This window comes from Herpailurus yagouaroundi, unplaced genomic scaffold, assembly GCF_014898765.1.
Source record: "Herpailurus yagouaroundi ecotype Mexico unplaced genomic scaffold, PumYag 165, whole genome shotgun sequence".
NCBI lineage: Eukaryota > Metazoa > Chordata > Mammalia > Carnivora > Felidae > Herpailurus > Herpailurus yagouaroundi.
Window position 1 is genome coordinate 29,164,474 of NW_024412406.1, and position 17,763 is coordinate 29,182,236.

Consider the following 17,763-nt stretch of genomic DNA (forward strand, 5'->3'; position numbering starts at 1 on the left):
AGTATTTTCACTTACATCTACAACTGCTGCTTGGATATTATTCATAACATCTATCCTATGAAAGAGATAACTTTGAAATTCCAAAAATTTATTTTTGTCAATCAAATATTCCCCCCCCCCCTTATTTTTGAGATTTCTCGGGAGTACTTTTAGGAAACTTTTAATATGGAATAGTCAATAACTCTTTATTGATTAAAATAAAAAACATTAATGATACATATAAATACCGTAAGTTGCATTTTGTGACTTTCTATGATTCAAACATCCGTACTGTCCATCAACAGAAATTATTCCTTTGCAAAGGCTTTTGAAAGCATCGCTCATTTTCCCTCCTATTCCCCATACATGTGACCTTTAACTTTAAATCTAATGTCTCTACCCTTTTTCGGTCATCAAAACACCATTTACAAAGAGCTCAACTTGAGCACAGGTGTACTTGTTAGAGAATCACACTCCCTGTAAACTCATTCCAATTAATCATTTCTCACCAGTTTAATAATTTTCGAACAAAACAAAAGCAAAAACAGAAGACCTTTAACCACATCAGGAAGCACCCCGGAAGGAATAGGTCTTAACTACATCGCGACTCAAAAGCAGATTGGGAAATGGTGAGTTGTCCCAGGAACAGAAGCGTGCTATGCTGTTGAATTATTTCAGTGCACCGATCACCCAGATTTGGTTTCATACCAAGCGTGCTTTTCTATTTCAAAACTTATCTAAATGTGTCTTAATCCAAACGTCGTTTGTCTTTCATTAAACCAGCTTCCCACTCGCTGCGGAAAATCATATCATTGTTATTCCATTCTACTAAAATAAAAATTATAAATACCATGCTCTTCTCTCATATGCAACCTTTTTAAGTCCTAGTTGTGTCTTCTTTGAAAATTTTTTAAATGTTTATTTTTAGTAATTCTTTTTTTTCTTTTTTCAACGTTTATTTATTTTTGGGACAGAGAGAGACAGAGCATGAACAGGGGAGGGGCAGAGAGAGAGGGAGACACAGAATCTGAAACGGGCTCCAGGCTCTGAGCGGTCAGCCCAGAGCACGACGCGGGGCTCGAACTCACGGACCACGAGATCGTGACCTGGCTGAAGTCAGACGCTTAACCGACTGCGCCACCCAGGCGCCCCTAATGTTTATTTATTTTTGAGAGACAGAGCACAAGTGGGGTAGGGGCAGAGAGAGAGAGAGACACAGAATCTGAAGCAGGCTCCAGGCTCTGAGCCGTCAGCACAGAGCCCGACACGGGGCTCGAACACACGAAATGTGAGATCATGACCTGGGCGGAAGTCAGATGTTCAACCGACTGAGCCACCCAGGCGCCCCTGTGTCTTCTTTGGAAGTGATCGACTTATTTGCCACTTTGTGTGAGGCCCTTTTCTCTATGAGGTTATAGTACCAGAATAGCCTCCCAGGAGGCTACCTTGATTCCAGACTGCATCCAGGGTGACAAAAAAAATTCTATAACTCCAAGGTCTCAATGGCCTTTCCCTGACCCCAAAATGATTCCCATCATTTATTGAATTAAAGCCAAAATACTCACTTCGAAGAGCTTTGAGGAACTTCCATAATCATCCCCACCTTTTCTTTTGGTTCATTGCTATCTCTGGCGATTGTGCCTCTAATTATCCTTATGTTCCAATTTAGAGATCGGCTTTTGTTTGCATTAAATTTGTAAGCTCTTGGGGACAGGGCTATGTAACGGGATGCAAGATAAATATCCAACGAAAACAATAACTTTCCTACATAACGGCGATATCCAATTCTAAAATGTAATAGGAAAAAATCTCATTTCTAACACCAAAGCAATGCTATACCTAGGAATGTAATTAAAGATAAACAGGTGAAGCCTTTATAAAGAAACCTTTATTGAAGGACAGCAAAGAGAACTAGAAAAAATAGAGACATACCATTGATACCCTAGGAGTCTTGATACGCTAAAAAAGTCAACATTTCCCAAATCAGTTTGTCAATCTAAATCAGACTCAAAAAGGGTCTATAATTTGACAAGCTGTTTCCAGCTCGTTAAGGAAATAAAGCCAATGGCAAGAACTACCTAAACACTCTTAGGGGAAAAAAATATATATATATAATCTAGATTAACTTGCTGTAGCAGATAATCAAACATTTTATAATTATTCAATAATTAAAAGAGTATTGTCTTGGCACAGCAATAGGAAAATAATAAAAGTGAGTCAAGAAGCAGAATGAGGGGCTCCTGGGTGGCGCAGTCGGTTAAGCGTCCAACTTTGGCTCAGGTCACGATCTCGCGGTCCGTGAGTTCGAGCCCTGCGTCGGGCTCTGGGCTGATGGCTCGGAGCCTGGAGCCTGCTTCCGATTCTGTGTCTCCCTCTCTCTCTGCCCCTCCCCCGTTCATGCTCTGTCTCTCTCTGTCTCAAAAATAAATAAACGTTAAAAAAAAATAAAAAAAAAAAAAAGAAGCAGAATGAGGTATAATAGTGTGAAACATAAGAAAGCTGCATTTCAAACTGATAAAGAAAAGATGAGCTGTTACATGTCTAAGAATCTTGTAATGTTGTCTATACAACAGAATATCAAGTGAATTAAAATCTAAACATTAATCACCGAGACTAGCGACTCTGCTTTCCGAAACTGTGATAATGGCAAAACAATTTGGAAAAGGTTGCATGGTTATCACGGTCGAAGTACTTAAATAAAGTATAACACAGCACTGTGCACCAACATTTAAGGTACGCTGACTTGCCCTGACATTTAAAGTTTCCAAGAAACTAAGAAGAATAAGGTAGGCTTATTTGGCCTGACATTTAAAGTTTCTGAGCCATACTGCTGCATGGAAAAAGTAAGTGAAATGAACAGACATAACTCCTGATCTTATGTTTTTATAATGAGAGATACGGATGCATGTAAGTAGAGGAAAAGCACCATTGCCTATTAGTAGCGATGGCATTCCTAAAAAACATGCAAACTTTTCAAAGGAAAACGTGTAGATTTGGTCACATAAAAATGTAAAACCTCTCCAGGTCAAAATAACCCACACACAAAATTAAAACTCAAGTCATATCTAAAAGAAGTATTTTAAAGTGTATAACAGATGAAAGATAAATGGTCATAACATATGAAGAGCCATTATGAATAAGAAAAATACCAACAACCCAATAGAAAAATGGGCATCTGCGGGGCGCCTGGGTGGTTCGGTCATTTAAGCATCAAACTTCGACTCAGGTCACGATCTCGTGGTTCGTGAGTTCGAGCCCCACATCAGGCTCTGGTGCTGACAGCTCAGAGCCTGGAGCCTGCTTCGCATTCTGTGTCTCCATCTCTCTCCGTCCCTCCCCTGCCTCTCTCTCTCAAAAATAAATAAACATTAAAGAGAGAGAGAGAGAGAGAGAGAGAGAGAGAGAGACCTGAGAGAGAAACGACCATATGAGGACACAGCAAGAAGGAAACCATCTGTGAGGCAAGGAGAGAGCCTTCAGGAGAGACCAACTCTGCCAACATCTTGATCTTGGACTTCCAGCCTCTAGAAGTAGGAGAAAACAGATTCTGCTGTTTAAGCCGCCCCATCTGTCATATTTGTTATGGCAGCCGTACGAAACTAATACACACAGTAAGGACTAAGCCTAGTTTTTAGGAAACTAACACACACAATAAGGATTTTAGGAAGATGTCCACCCAACTGAAAATAGAGGTGGCTTCTGGAGCTCTAGAATGAGAGGGGAGAAAAGAAAGAAGTTACAAAGCATATATATGCACTTTCTATATGCTTTCATATTGCTAGAGCTGTCAGGGCAGACATTTTTTTTTTCACAATCATAAAAGGAAAGAATATCACTCTGGTAAGTAGGGGAACATTCATCGATGGTACGCAAAGTGATACTTTAATCCATTACACAATTTTTTAAACGGGAGAATGCAGACAGTACGTTTTGAGATCAGTTACGCAGGAACCTCATAGACTTTATACATGGGGTGCATATTTTTGCAAAGACTTAAAATATCACTTCTATTTTCAGAAGGTACATTCTCACAAAAAAGAAAACTCGCCAGCAAGTCTAATTTTAAGCCTGAGAACCCTAGGAGAAGTCTGTGGTCTCGGTTTCCTCTGCTTCATTTCCACTGCTGCAATCAGCCGGCACCACATTTTGCAAAATCTAGGTTACTCAGAATTAAACAAACACTACACATATGAAACCAGAAACACCCGCACCCCATAAAGGACAGCAGAATCCACAACAAAACTCTCCTGACTTCATCACACACAGCTCTTCCTACCACTGCCGGAACACAGATTCTGATAGATTTTCTTACTAGACAGTTGACCCCAAGGCGTCGCTTTTTGCCTGCGTGGCGAATCGACAGATTCAAGAAAAAGCAGCAGAGGGATGAAGAAGTTGTCATTTCTCCCAACTCTACGACAGCTGGCAACTCTAAATTGTGGGCTGGAAGCGTAAAAATTCCACTCGTAGAAACTCCACTCAAAATACCTCGAAGCCAAATTTTGACCAGAGTTGCCTCCTTATGTTCCACGGCCACCCTCCACCCCCAGCCCACCCCGCCTGGTGACTAGAGTTTGGGACCCAGCAGGTGTTATATCCTCGTTAAACTGAACCTTACTATGTGATTTTTGCCAATGGAAAACCTTGATCTCTTCAGGTCGACTGCCCGAGCCACCTTAACATTCAAAATCATAAAACAAGTGAAACACTGAAAAGTAGAAAAAGGATGCAAACCATTTAACATCTTTTCGGTGCGCCTGGGTGGCTCAGTCAGTTGAGCGACCCACTTTGACTTTGATCTCACAGTTCCTGAGTTCGGGCCCCACATCAGGCTTACTACTGTCAGCACAGAGCCCCCTTTGGGTCTTGTCCGCCCTCTCTCTATCCCTGCCCCGACTTGTGCTCTCTCTCTCTCAAAAATAAATACACATTTAAAAAATGAAAACAAAATGACAAAAATAAAATCTTCTTTTAGTATAAAATCAACTTACATGTTTTTAACAGTACGCTCTGGGGGGCGGGGGTGACTTTCTTCCTTTTCTACCATCACTCCATGGGGAAAGAATTAAGATTGTGTTTGACATTTAAAGCGCAGAAAACATTTTGAGAGCTTGATCTATATGGGATATTGTGCAAGAAAATGGAAGGGGGAAAGCCCTCCGGGATCCAGCTGATAATGGAGTAAGGCTGTCAATAAAAAGAAAGCTACACGCAAGTTGATAATTCGAGTGGCAACAATATTACAAAAGTGTGATGCGGGTAAGGACAGGTGCTCTATTCTTCTTGGAAAATAAGGGTTTGGAAGGAGATGCACAGACGCCTTCATTTCGGTGGGGAGGAGAGAACTCTGCAAGCACCTTGAGTAAAGCTTGCCAGCCAGAGGGAGCAGCTCGCAAAAAGGCGGAGGTAAGAGCAGGTTGGGTTCGGTGGGGACAAGAAGCGCTCACGGCTGGCATCCAGCCAAGGGGGAGACCACTGACCGCACTTGGCCTGGGAAAAGACGGGGGACGTGATGCCTGTGCAGTCCTTTCCCTCATCACAAACCAACCGAGGGAGCCCAGTGTCTTCGAGCCTCTCCTCGCCCGCCCCTGAACCATGGGACCTAAGCGTGGGGACCCGCCACCTCCCTCCCCTCTGACCGCGCCCTCGAGGGCAGGTTCCGTTGAACACACTGGGCTTTGGAGAAGTTACCTGAACATCGCACAGCCTCAAAAGCACCACGAGTCACTTCAGGACCGGTGCCCCAGGCTCCTGGATTAGGGCCACCAAAGGTGCAACCCCTTATCAGGAGAGAGAAACAAGGTGTCAGCCGGCTGGCAGGCAGGTGCCTTGGGACACCCCAGATCCCCAAAAGCTCTCTTGATCTTTGACCCATGAGCCTTCTGTGTACATGTATGTGCATGTAGGGCACAATTCCAAATTGCTCACAGTTTCAAAAGTAACCTAACGAATCATCACTCAACACTAGTTAGATGATTTCGGTGAAAATCTGTGGGTTTTCACTAACGGGTGGGAATCACTGCCCCTCTGCCCTTTGGCTGCTGGTTGATAGGGAGTTAGTGGCTTTATTAGGGAAGCACCTCACTTAGCCTTGCTTGCATGCCACGCTGGGTTAGATCCTGCGAAGAAAACAAGGACTGAGCTCAGAGGAAAAGAGAGCCCACCTGCTGGAAATAGTTTTTGACATAAATATAAATTTCGGTTAAAGACATGGAGAAGGCTGTTCCCAAACAGAAAGGGATTACTGCTCTATCAGAAGTCCTTTCAAGCTTAGTTGATGACGGTGTGGTTGTCTGGGAGAGGATCGGAATGTCCAACGATTATTGGGCTTTTCGAAGTAAAGCTCTTCCTGGAGGAAATGTAAGTAGGAGGTTCTGGAATCTCAGTTATCTGAGAGACATCGTAAGCACCCAGACCTACCAAACAGCATCCGGAAACTAACATGAGTTGGTAGGAGCCAACCATGCTAGAAAAAGAGCTTTTTTTTCCTTTTTAACTTTGAGACCAAAGGGAATAGCTAAGGGCAGCAGTAGAAAAATACAAAGATTGTGACCCGGAAGTCAGAGAGGAAACACACCGAGAAAATAAAGTAGCCAAAGAAGCTGTTAACAGATGGAGTGATCACATATTTCTAAAACTCTTGGGCCAAAAGAGAATTTGGATTTGAAAAAAATAAATTGACAACAAAATTGTGGGATTCGAGGGTACTCTGACGAAAAGGGTTGAAATATTCGATGTTGGTGAAGGCGCTTGTGAGTATGTATATTTTTATATCACCCAATTAAGTGTACTGAATCGTCATTTACCTAAAACTGTGTTTATCATTTTACTAATTTTAAATGAAGTAAAAAGCGTAAAACAAAAAAAGTCTCTCCTCCTCGCCTCCTGCTTCATAGGGCTGTCTTTTATTATTTCTTTCATATTGTCTTAGCTTTCAGGTCTCGCTTTACCTGTGTGGCCCCATCCTCTGCCAACCCACACCCTTTCCAGGCGTTCTCCCCTTTGCGGAGGACTGTGTTTGTACGAACAACATGGCACACACTGGGTGACCAAGGGAGACTTGTCTGCTCTGGCTAAAGTGCTCTCCTCAGCTCATTGTCTAACAGGACTCCAGCCCCAAGTGGTCTGAACATCAGATGGTATGTGTTCTGTTAAGATATTTGGACGGGAGCATAGAGGCCACCTAGACCTACAGACACATCACTGGAGGAACCAGATGAGTAGATCCAAAGGGGCCAAAGCCAGAGGCTCAATGACGAGCTTGTCTTCAAAGTAGTTTTTATAGGAAAGAGCAACTCATATTCATCTAAGGTAATAGGAATTATTATGAGATATTTGAATGGCAAACGTCAATCTTTTTTTCCTAACCAGGTATTGTCAGAGTGCAGAGACAGAAAGAGATTTAAGATCATCCCCAGGTAATCACCTGCCCCCCAGCTTTGTGGGATGCTCTTAGTTGAGAGAAGGAACAGAGGGAAAAAAGCAGTTCAGAAGATATGTGCACTTAATTTTAGGCCAGGTGCATTTGAGGTATCTGTAAAATTTTGTCAAAACCATACATCATAGAAATAAGCAAATTATTTTCAATTTGAGCAATATTCTTAGGCAGCTGTGTACCATTACAGCACTGAGTCTTTAAAAACAGTATTATTCACAGTAAAGTTCGTTTTTGGAATGTTAGCTAAGATGGGTACAAGTAGTAATATTAAATGTTAATACAATACCTATTTTTGATTAAAATAATAAATGGTATCTGCCATTGGGAAAATCATTAGCAATTTATTTTTTAAAACTAAAGCTATTATCAAATATTAGCAGTGAAGGAAAACACATCTAGCATTCATGCTGTTGACTTTTTTCCACTTAATATTAAACATCAAAAGGCAATTAATTTTCTAAAAATTTACTTTATTATGGTTTATGAAAGGAAAAGCGAAATGCTCTATTTAGCCTGAAACACCATGAATAAGATACCAGCAATCTCTGGAGACCACATATGCTTCTTCACCGTGAACAGTGATACGAAAGTGTGTGCAAACATTTTCTAGAGGAAAAAAAAAACCAACTTATAAATAATAGCATTGAAAGTTTTCTTGAATGAAATTTTAGGAAAAATAACTCAAAATATTTTCAACTACAACTACGAAGATCTGAAGGTTATGTGGCAAGTATTTTACCAGCCAGGGAAGAAACAAGTCACTAAAATTTTTCTACTTGACTTTGAAAAAAAAAAAAAAACCCACTATTGAAAGAATACACAGGTGGAAAGTGAGTAAAAACACGCACGCAATTACAATATGTGAAGAACTCACTAAGGGTTCTGCTCTGCGCTTTACGCACAATTATAAAATTTATGCCTCCAAACAACATATGAGAGGTCTTATTGGTTTTGTTTTACAAATCAATAAACTTCGTCCCAAGGGAGGGCCATTACCTACCCTGAGTTACACCGGCGGGATTTTCAGCAGGTTTATAGACCCCAACTTGCTTTCATGCGTCCACTGAACAAACATTTCAGTGTCTCCCGAGCGACGGGAACTGCACTAGGCAGAGGATATGGAACAGTGAAAAAACTGGCAAAAAATGTAGACCTCAGTGGAGCCTGCATCCTAGGGGGAGAACAGCCCATAAACACAAAAATAAGTAAAACAATATGCTATTAGAAGAGAAATGTTGGCCTGCGGGGGGCAACCGGGTGGCTCAGTCAGTTAAGAGTCTGACTCCATTTCAGTTCAGGTCACGATCTCACGGTTCTTGGGATCGAGCCCCACGTCAGCTCCACACTGACAGGACAGAGCCTACTTGGGATTCTTTCCCCTCTCTCTCTCTGCCCCTCCCCCTGCTCTCTCTCTCTTTCTGTCATAAATCTGCTTATTTATTTATTTTAAGAGAAATAATAAGTAAACATTTTCTTTATTTTGAGAAAATAAATAGGCATACTTGTTTATTTTGAAAGAGCACATGTGCGAGTGCCCACGAGTGGGGGAGGGGCAGAGAGCGAGGGAAAGAGAGAGTCCCAAGCAGGCCCTGCACCATCAGCGTGGAGCCTGACCTGGGGCTCAATCCCACAAACTGTGAGATCGTGACCTGAGCTGAAATCAAGAGTCAGGCATTTAGCCGACTGAGCCGCCCAGGGGCCCCAATAAACAAACATTATTTTTAACGTTTACTTATTTTTGAGAGAGAGAGAGAGAGAGAGACAGAGCGTGAATTGGAGAGGGGCAAAGAGAGAGGGAGACACAGAATCCAGAGCAGGCTCCAGGCTCTGAGCTGTCAGCCCAGGGCCCCACGCGGGGCTCGAACTCACGAACCGTGAGATCATGACCTGAGTTGAAGTCTGACATTTAACTGACTGAGACACCCAGGCGCCCCTAGAAAACATTTTTTTTTAAAAAAGAAGAAGATCAACACTTGGGAGAAAAAATAAAGTGAAGAAGCGGAACAGCCAGTGCCACAGGTCGGACGGGCTGAGGCTTTAAAAGGGACAGTATGGGAAGGCTTCATCATGAAGGTGACAACTGAACAAAGACTTAGAAACGCTGATTGAGAACAGGTGTCATGGGGACATGTGGGGGAGGAGCAACACAGGTAGCAGAATGGGAACATCGCCATGACACTGAGGTGAAACGTGTCCAGTGGTCAAGGAGCACCAAAGTGGCCAGGAGAAGGAAGGTAGCAACAGTGAAGACAGAGAAGCTTCTGCCCGGAGGTCGTTTGGTGTTGGAGGGCTTGAGCAGGGGGACGACACGCCCAGAATTCAGCTATGAAGTGACACTCTAGTTGACAATACGCTGGGGAGACAGAACGGGGAAAGAGAGCACGCAGGCAGAAGAGTTAAGTGTCCATTAAAATGGTTTGAGGAAGAGGACAGCGGTGGCTTAGACCAGGGCATAGGAGTGGAGGAGTGACAAGTGTCAGTGGATATTTTGAAGGTAGGGCCAAGAGAATTTTCCTGATGACTGAATTTGAAGTGTGAGAGCCAAAGGGAAGAATCACGGATAACTTGGAATTTGGAGCCAAGCCAATTGGAAGATCAAGTTGCCAGATGCAGGAGAGTTTGGAGAATCAAGAGTGCGATTTGGACAGATTTTGAAGATTTCACCTAGAACACTGGACACATGATCAGATATTGGAGGACGGGACTGAGCTGAAGATAAATATTTGGGAATAGATACTGTAGAGCTGATATCTAATGCCATGAACCTGGGTGTGATACAGATGAGGTCCAAAGAGGAGGGTCAGCAGGGGAGAAGAGAAGAAGAGCACAAGATTCTGGAGGAAACCCAAGGAAAGACAAAGCTTCAAGGATCAGAAGTAACGAGTTGCATCCGTGTCCTCTGCTAGAGCAGGTGGGAACAGGAAAAGGCCGCTGGTTTCACCTACTGCAATTATTGGGGCCTGTGAATAAAGCAGTCTCCGGGCAGGGTGGAAATAAACACTTTCAAGTGGTTTAAGAGACAACGGCAAAAAAGGGACTGGAACGAACACGGATGCAAAAACCCTCAACAAAACAGTAGCAAATCCAATCCAACAATATACAAAAAGAATTGTACGCCATTACCAAATGAGATTTATTCCAGGTATGCAAGATCGGTTCACCATTTGAAAATCGATGTAATAACATAATACATCACATCGACGTGTTGAACATGCAAAATAACGTGATTATCGTATCAATAGATGCAGAAAAAGCATTTGACAAAATCTTACCCCATTCACGATAAAAGTTCTCAGTAAACTATGGACAGAGGGGGATCTTCTTCAACTTGATAAGGGATATCTACCAAAAACCTACAGCTAGCGTCGTAATTAATGGTAAGAAATTCACTGCTTTCCCACTAAGATCAGGAACGATGAAAGGATGCCTCCTTCCGACACTCCTGTTCAACATCAAACTGAAGTTCTAGCTAATGTAACAAGACAAGAAAAGGAAATAAAAAGGACACAATTTGGAAGGAAGCAAAGGAATTGAGGATGGTAAGGAGGTAACTCTTGGGTGGTAGCTGGAGAAGAGGTGGCCTCAGGAGAAGTTTATTTGTGTTTTAAAGATGGGGGGAGTAATTAAGTATGAAAAGAAACATTGATGCTACGGAGAAGAGAATTGTTGAAGAAACGCCCCTAATCAAGCCACCAAAGTGTTAAGAACCATGTGTGTATGGCAATTTTGTCATCACTGGCTGTTTTTTAAACATGAGCCTCTGTAAGGATCTCTCTCTCTCTCTCTCTCTCTCCCCCTCTCTCTCTTTCTTTCTGTATTTCTTTCTTACTTTCTCTTTTTTTTCTTTTTGGACATATCTCTAGTATTTTTTTAAACCCAAGACAGAAGTAAATTTGGAAATTATGTCTTCTATAAGTATACTGACAATGACAATTTTATGATGGGTATCGTGGTAATCCTATGCAAGTCTTTTTAAAAATATCTTATGCAAAACTGGGAAAAAATGTTATAATTGCCTTTAGTGTATAACATACATGAAAAAAATTAAATTTTATTCAACTAGCAGAACCACTTTCGCACTATACTTTATTTTTTGTTTTAATTTTTTTAATGTTTATTTATTTTTGAGACAATGCGAGAGACAGAGTGCAAGCAGTGGAGGGGCAGACAGAGGGAGACACAGAATCAGAAACAGGCTCCAGGCTCTGAGCGATCAGCCCAGAGCCCGACATGGGGCTCGAACTCACGAACCGTGAGATCATGACCTGAGCCGAAGTCAGATGCTTAACCGACTGAGCCACTCAGGAGCCCCATTTTCACACTACACTTTAAAAATCTTTCTCCATCAATCCAACCTCTGCCACACCTGTATCTATAACCCATCTCTAGCTTCAGATTTTTTTTTTAATTTTATTTCCAAGAATGTGGCATGAATTACACGGACGTGCATTGTTTATTGCTACCCATGTGTGACAACTGAACCAGATTGCAAAGCACTATTTTCTGTTTCTTTTGTTTACATCATAGAATGAAGCCTGTTAATCAATAATATTATCTGGAATCATATTTCTGATAATATATTGATATAAGTCTATATTGGTACAATATATATAAATACACACACACTAAAATATTTCTAATTAACAAGAGGAAATAGATCAAAATAGATATAATCACATAGATATAAATCACAGAATCTTGTAAAGAGCTTATCTTTATCTTTTAAATAACTCCTTCCCTCCCACTAAATCGTTACCCAATCTACTAAAGAGCACAAAATTGACTGACTGAGGGTCTACCTCCCCGCCCTATCAGATACAATTAGAAAACGTTTTAAAACAGAGGCAGGACCAAGGAGGGAAAGCAGTAAGCCCTGGGTAACCTCTACACTGAATAATTAATAACCACTAAAAAAGCAACTGTGTTTGGAGAAAGCTAGTGTTCAGATCCCAAGGCCTATATTTCTTTATCGACTTTGCCAGTGGCTCGCTGTCTGAACGTTGACAGGCGACCAGCCTTTCTAGGCCTCCATTTCTTCACATATATAACGAGGGGATCAAAATAGAACTTCTGATTCTAAAACTTCATAATTCTATACGGGCATTATTGCCATTCAGAGCAATGTTTGAGGTTATACATGAGTGAACTCCGGTTTTGTATACATATTTTAAACTCAGGGTAGCATTTTTATATTCAAATTTGACATTACTGAGAGCTTTATTTCCCATGACCTTATTCTCTATGCAAATGGACTGACTCATGGATGTATTGGACTGATGTGACACTTTTGGGTTCCTCTGTGCAGGGGAGGCTCGAATATTTACACCTTTTCCTTCCTCCCCAGAACCAGTAAGCTCGGAAGATTTAGTAATAACAAGAGACCATTTTCACACAACAATCATGAGAATGGAAATAGTGACATTGTCCCCAGGGGACCTCCAGGGGCTGTAGCATAAACAAAAGGTTTAGTCTGCCTTTCCAGCAAAGGGATCCTAAATATAATATCTCAGGTTTTTTGTCTATTGGTATAGCAGACTGGAAAGAAAATCAAATCAAAATGAAACACAAAACTCATTACAGGTGAAAGGCGAGGCTGAGACGAAGACGTTTCTGAAATAAGTAACAAAACGCAGGTGCATGGTTTATAAACATTTACTTTTCTCAGGAGATAGAATCAAGACCACAACAGATAACAAAAATGCAAATCAGCACGCTAGGCCAGTAAACATCTGAAGAAAGAGCAATATTTGTTTTCAGGTTCTCATGAGCTGCTGGAAAATGTTAGCAAAAATAGCAAACTTCTTCTTGGCCCAGCACTTTTAAAAACAGCCCACTTTTAAAAATGCCCGCTCCTCGCGAGGGACCCGTCAAGGGTTTGACTCCATCGTGAACAAAATGGGAATTGGTGAATGCGTTTCAATCATCATGACCGACATCAACTAACACACACATTATCCTCTGTAGATGAGTAGTTAAAACTTCTAATGTATTTATGCCCTTTTTTAAGTTATAAAAAACATTACGAGCATTACCTTGTTGCATCATTCATTCATTTCAATCATGTTTGTAAGAGTACTGTATTGCTGTGTTCCGGCCCTTTACGAGTCACCAGGGAATCAGTAATGAGTGAGATGAGAAGTGCCATTATCCTTGCAGAGCTGACACTTGACAAATTCTCAAACCAGTTTTCTGAGTTTGGCAGAGTAAGTGGTCTCGTCTGTGGTTTACAGAGGAAGACACTGGTAAGCAGCAGAGTCCGGACCTAAACCCAGGCCTTTAATTCCAAGGTCCAAATGACTTACGCTAGATTCTTCTTGATGTAAAAGGCAGACCAGAGGCTGAAACAGCATGACCGATGAGAGCCACGAAACAGATATTACATGATATATTTGCAGTGTGATTTTAATGACAATGCCTCATCGATAGCCAAGGCTGAGTTTAGGCTCCCAGGAAACACTGATGAATAAAAAAGACATGAAGTAAGGTGTTCACTTCAGGGGAAACTGGGAAAGGGTGTACGGGAATTCTCTGTGCTATCTTTGCAACTTTTCTGTAAATCTGAAAATATTCCAAAATAAAAAAGTTTAATTTTAAGAAAGGCATATGAGGGTGCCTGAGTGGCTCAGTCAGTTGAGCGTCCGACTCCTGAGTTTCAGCTTAGGTCACGATCCAGGCTCATGGGATCGAGCTCCACGTCAAGCTCCATGCTGAGCGTGCAGCCTGCTTAAGATTCTCTCTTGGGACTCTTAAATACAGAGAACAAGCTGAGGGTTGATGGGGGTGAAGGACGGGGGACAGGCAAAATGGGGGATGGGCATTGAGGGGGGCACTTGTCGGGATGAGCACCGGCTGTTGTATGTAAGTGATGAACCAAAGGAATCTACTGCTGAAGCCAAGAACACATTGTACATATTGTATGTTAGCTAACCTGACAATAAATTTTTAAAAAAGAAACAGAAAAAAGATTCTCTCTTGGGGCACCTCGGTGTCTCGGTCTACTAACTGTCCCACTCTTGATTTTGGCTCGGGTCACAGTCTCTTGGTTCATGAGATCCAGCCCATGCCTGCACGGACAGTGCACAGAGCCTGCCAGGGATTCTGTATCTCCCTCTGTCTCTCTGCCCCTCCCTCCCTTACACGTGTGCACGCGTGCACTGTCTCTCTCTCTTGCTGTCTCTCAAAATAAAAAAAAAAAAGTTTCTTTCTCTCCCTCTGCCCTCTCCCTGGCTCACACGCTCTCTCTCTAAAATAAAATTAAAAAAAAAAAATTACAAGTTAAAAAAAAATAAAACAAAAGACAAGAAATAGCAAGTCTTGGAGGGGTTGTGGTGAAAAGGGAACCCTCGTGCATTGTTGGTGGGAATGTAAATTGGTACGGCCACTATGGAAAACAGCAGGCAGTTTCCTCAAAGATCAAAAATATAGGGCGCCTGGGTGGCGCAGTCGGTTAAGCGTCCGCCTTCAGCCAGGTCACGATCTCGCGGTCCGGGAGTTCGAGCCCCCCGTCGGGCTCTGGGCTGATGGCTCAGAGCCTGGAGCCTGTTTCCGATTCTGTGTCTCCCTCTCTCTGCCCCTCCCCCGTTCATGCTCTGTCTCTCTCTGTCTCAAAAATAAATAAAACGTTGAAAAAAAATTTTTTTTTAAAATACAACTACCGTATGATCCAACTATTTCACTTCTGGATATTTATCTGAAGAAAATGGACTCTAATTTGAAAAGGTATATGCACCCACCATGTTTATGGATATGTATGATATGTTTATGTTTATGTATATGCACCCGCGACGTCTATGTTATTGACAATTGCCGTGATGTGGAAACAACCTAAGTGCTTGTCAATAGATGAATGGATAATGAGTGATGTACGTACACAGTGGAAACCTACTCAGCCATCAAAAGAGAAGGAAATCTGGCCATTTGGGACAACATGGATGAAACTTGAGGACATTACGCTAAGTGAGATAGGGTGGACAGAGAAAGACAAATATATGATACCACCGAAATGTGGAATCTAAAAACAAAAAGAAAACTCATGGATACAGTGAACAAACTGGTGTTGTCACAAAGGAAGAGAGACGGGGGTGTGGAAAGGGTGAAGGGGGTCAAGTGTACGGTGACCTATGGTAAGTAGACGTATTGTGGTGATTATTTGGTAGTACAGTAAAACCTTGGATTGCAAGTAACTGGTTCTGTGAGTGTTCTGCAAGATGCGCAAACATTTCTAATCATTTTTAACTTGATAAACGAGCCATGTCTTGCAATATGAATAGTACGTGACGACGAATGTCACGTGATCACCACTGACCCAGTGGTTCTTTTCTCTCTCTGTCTCTCTCTCTATCTCTCTCTCTCTCTACGGGATTGTGAGTGATCATCTCCCATGCCCAGATGCTCAGTCTCAGGCCGTGGTGTTTGGCAGAAATCAGTGATTTTTCACAACGTTGGAAAGTGCTCACAAATGGCCCTAGTGTATTTTCTGTCGCTTCAAAGTATCTATGGTTCCTTTGCTTTTTCATAGCAGAGTAAGCTTTGCTTCATTCTCAGTCAGGTTGCCTACAGATATAGACCCTTTCCTCTGCTGTCTTATTGCCAGTTGCATTAAATACAATAAATAACAAAAGTGTATTAATACTGTGCTGTAGTCTGCATCCATGTGAGTGTATACAATGGCCCCCATGCAGAAAGAGATTCCGCTGAGCCAATAGGGAGCAGTGATTCCACTAGTCATAGTGAAAGTCGTCCTATACAATAACCCTCCTCTCTTGCCTCCCTTACACCAGCCATGAAGGTTTTCAAAGGCAAATACATCTTTTTTGCAAAAGATGGGTAAGTCAGCTTTTTCCCAATGAAAGAGCCCTCGGCCCAATCAGGGTCGTCCTAACAGAGCAGGAATACAAGATCAAAAACAACAAAGTCAAGTTAAGGAGGTGGTGGTAAGCCATGGAAGGCACAGAGGGTCTGAGCGAGGAGGCCCATGAAACTGACCGTAGTAAAAAAATACTATAGATGCGTATCAGCACACTCCCAAACACATCTCCTCAGGCCAACCCCATTGTCAAGATTACCACCCCCTCCACCTACCCAGCAGGTTGGCCCCCTGCTGGGCCCAGCACTGGAAGTGGGAGCCCAGCACAGTGCCTCTTCCCTCAGGTACACGATAACCAAGTCTTGAGAGAATGCCCTGTGGTTCCCTCACCCTGTGACGAGTTGGGAAAGCACAAGCCTAAGTGATGTGCAGCCCCCCGCTTTGGAGACTCCAGCCCACTGGGTGGGGGTCCAGTCAGCACCATTTTCCCAGGCCTCCACCCCTTCCCATCGCACCTGCCAACACCAGGTGGCTGATTAGCTAAACTGATAAATAATATTCCCATTTCCAGTAACAGAGTAAAGAAAAAAAAAATGTTTGCATTCACTCAAACTTTGCCATTTTTAAACTTACTCTCAATGACTTAAAGATGTAATTAACATGCAAATTTATGAGAGAGGGAAATATTAGGAACACAAAGCTGTTTCCTGGTCCCTAAATTCACTCCGCATAGGATTTGACTGTCACGGTGAATCTAACGTTTTTGGGTAATTTCTCACAAAGGACTCAGAATGAAAGGAGACTAAGTATACCCAATGTATATATTCATTGAAAATAAACATTTTAATATCTAAAAAATTCTACAGAGCTTCATCTTCCAAAACTGATAATGAAAATGAGCTCAAAGTCCCAGTAAGGAATGCAGTTCCTTAAATCAAGACACCTTGATTTTAGCCCAGCATTTAAATCTCTGGTCTACAGAAGTGTGAGATAAACTTGTGTTCTCTTGAACCACCAAATTTGTGGTGTGTTACACATCAATAGAAAAACTCATGCAACAGTCATACAATATCTAACTGTTTACAGAGGAATTTCCTGACACAAAAATAGAGTAGACTACCCTCTACATAATATGACTCTGAGCTTCTCCAAGGACCGTGCTGAAAATGCCTATACCTTCTCATCTGAAATTGTACTTATTTAGCCCAAGTAAAAATGTTCAACTGTTATCAGTAATTTATATACAAGTATGAATGAGCACTGATTGCCTTCAGTTAGAAGACTCTGATAGAACATGGATAGAAGAGGGATGGATAAAATAATGTAACTACTGTGGCTGGGTCAGGTAATAAGTGGTTGGGGTTCTCTGGAAAAACAGAACCAATAGTATATAAAAAATATTATTATAAAGCATTGGCTCAGGTGAGAGGTTGAGAGGTCCTACCATCTGTCATCTGCAAGATGGAGACCCAGGAAAGCCATTGGTGTAAATATTCCAGTCCAAGTGCAGATGAAATGAGATGTCCTGGCTCACTCGGTG

At 42.0% G+C, this 17,763-nt stretch overlaps 1 pseudogene; it reads left to right on the forward strand.

The window, feature by feature from the left end:
- The first annotated feature begins 5,232 nt into the window (after window positions 1-5,232).
- Window positions 5,233-6,692, forward strand: LOC121038312 (meiotic nuclear division protein 1 homolog; annotated as a pseudogene).
- Window positions 6,693-17,763: the final 11,071 nt, after the last annotated feature.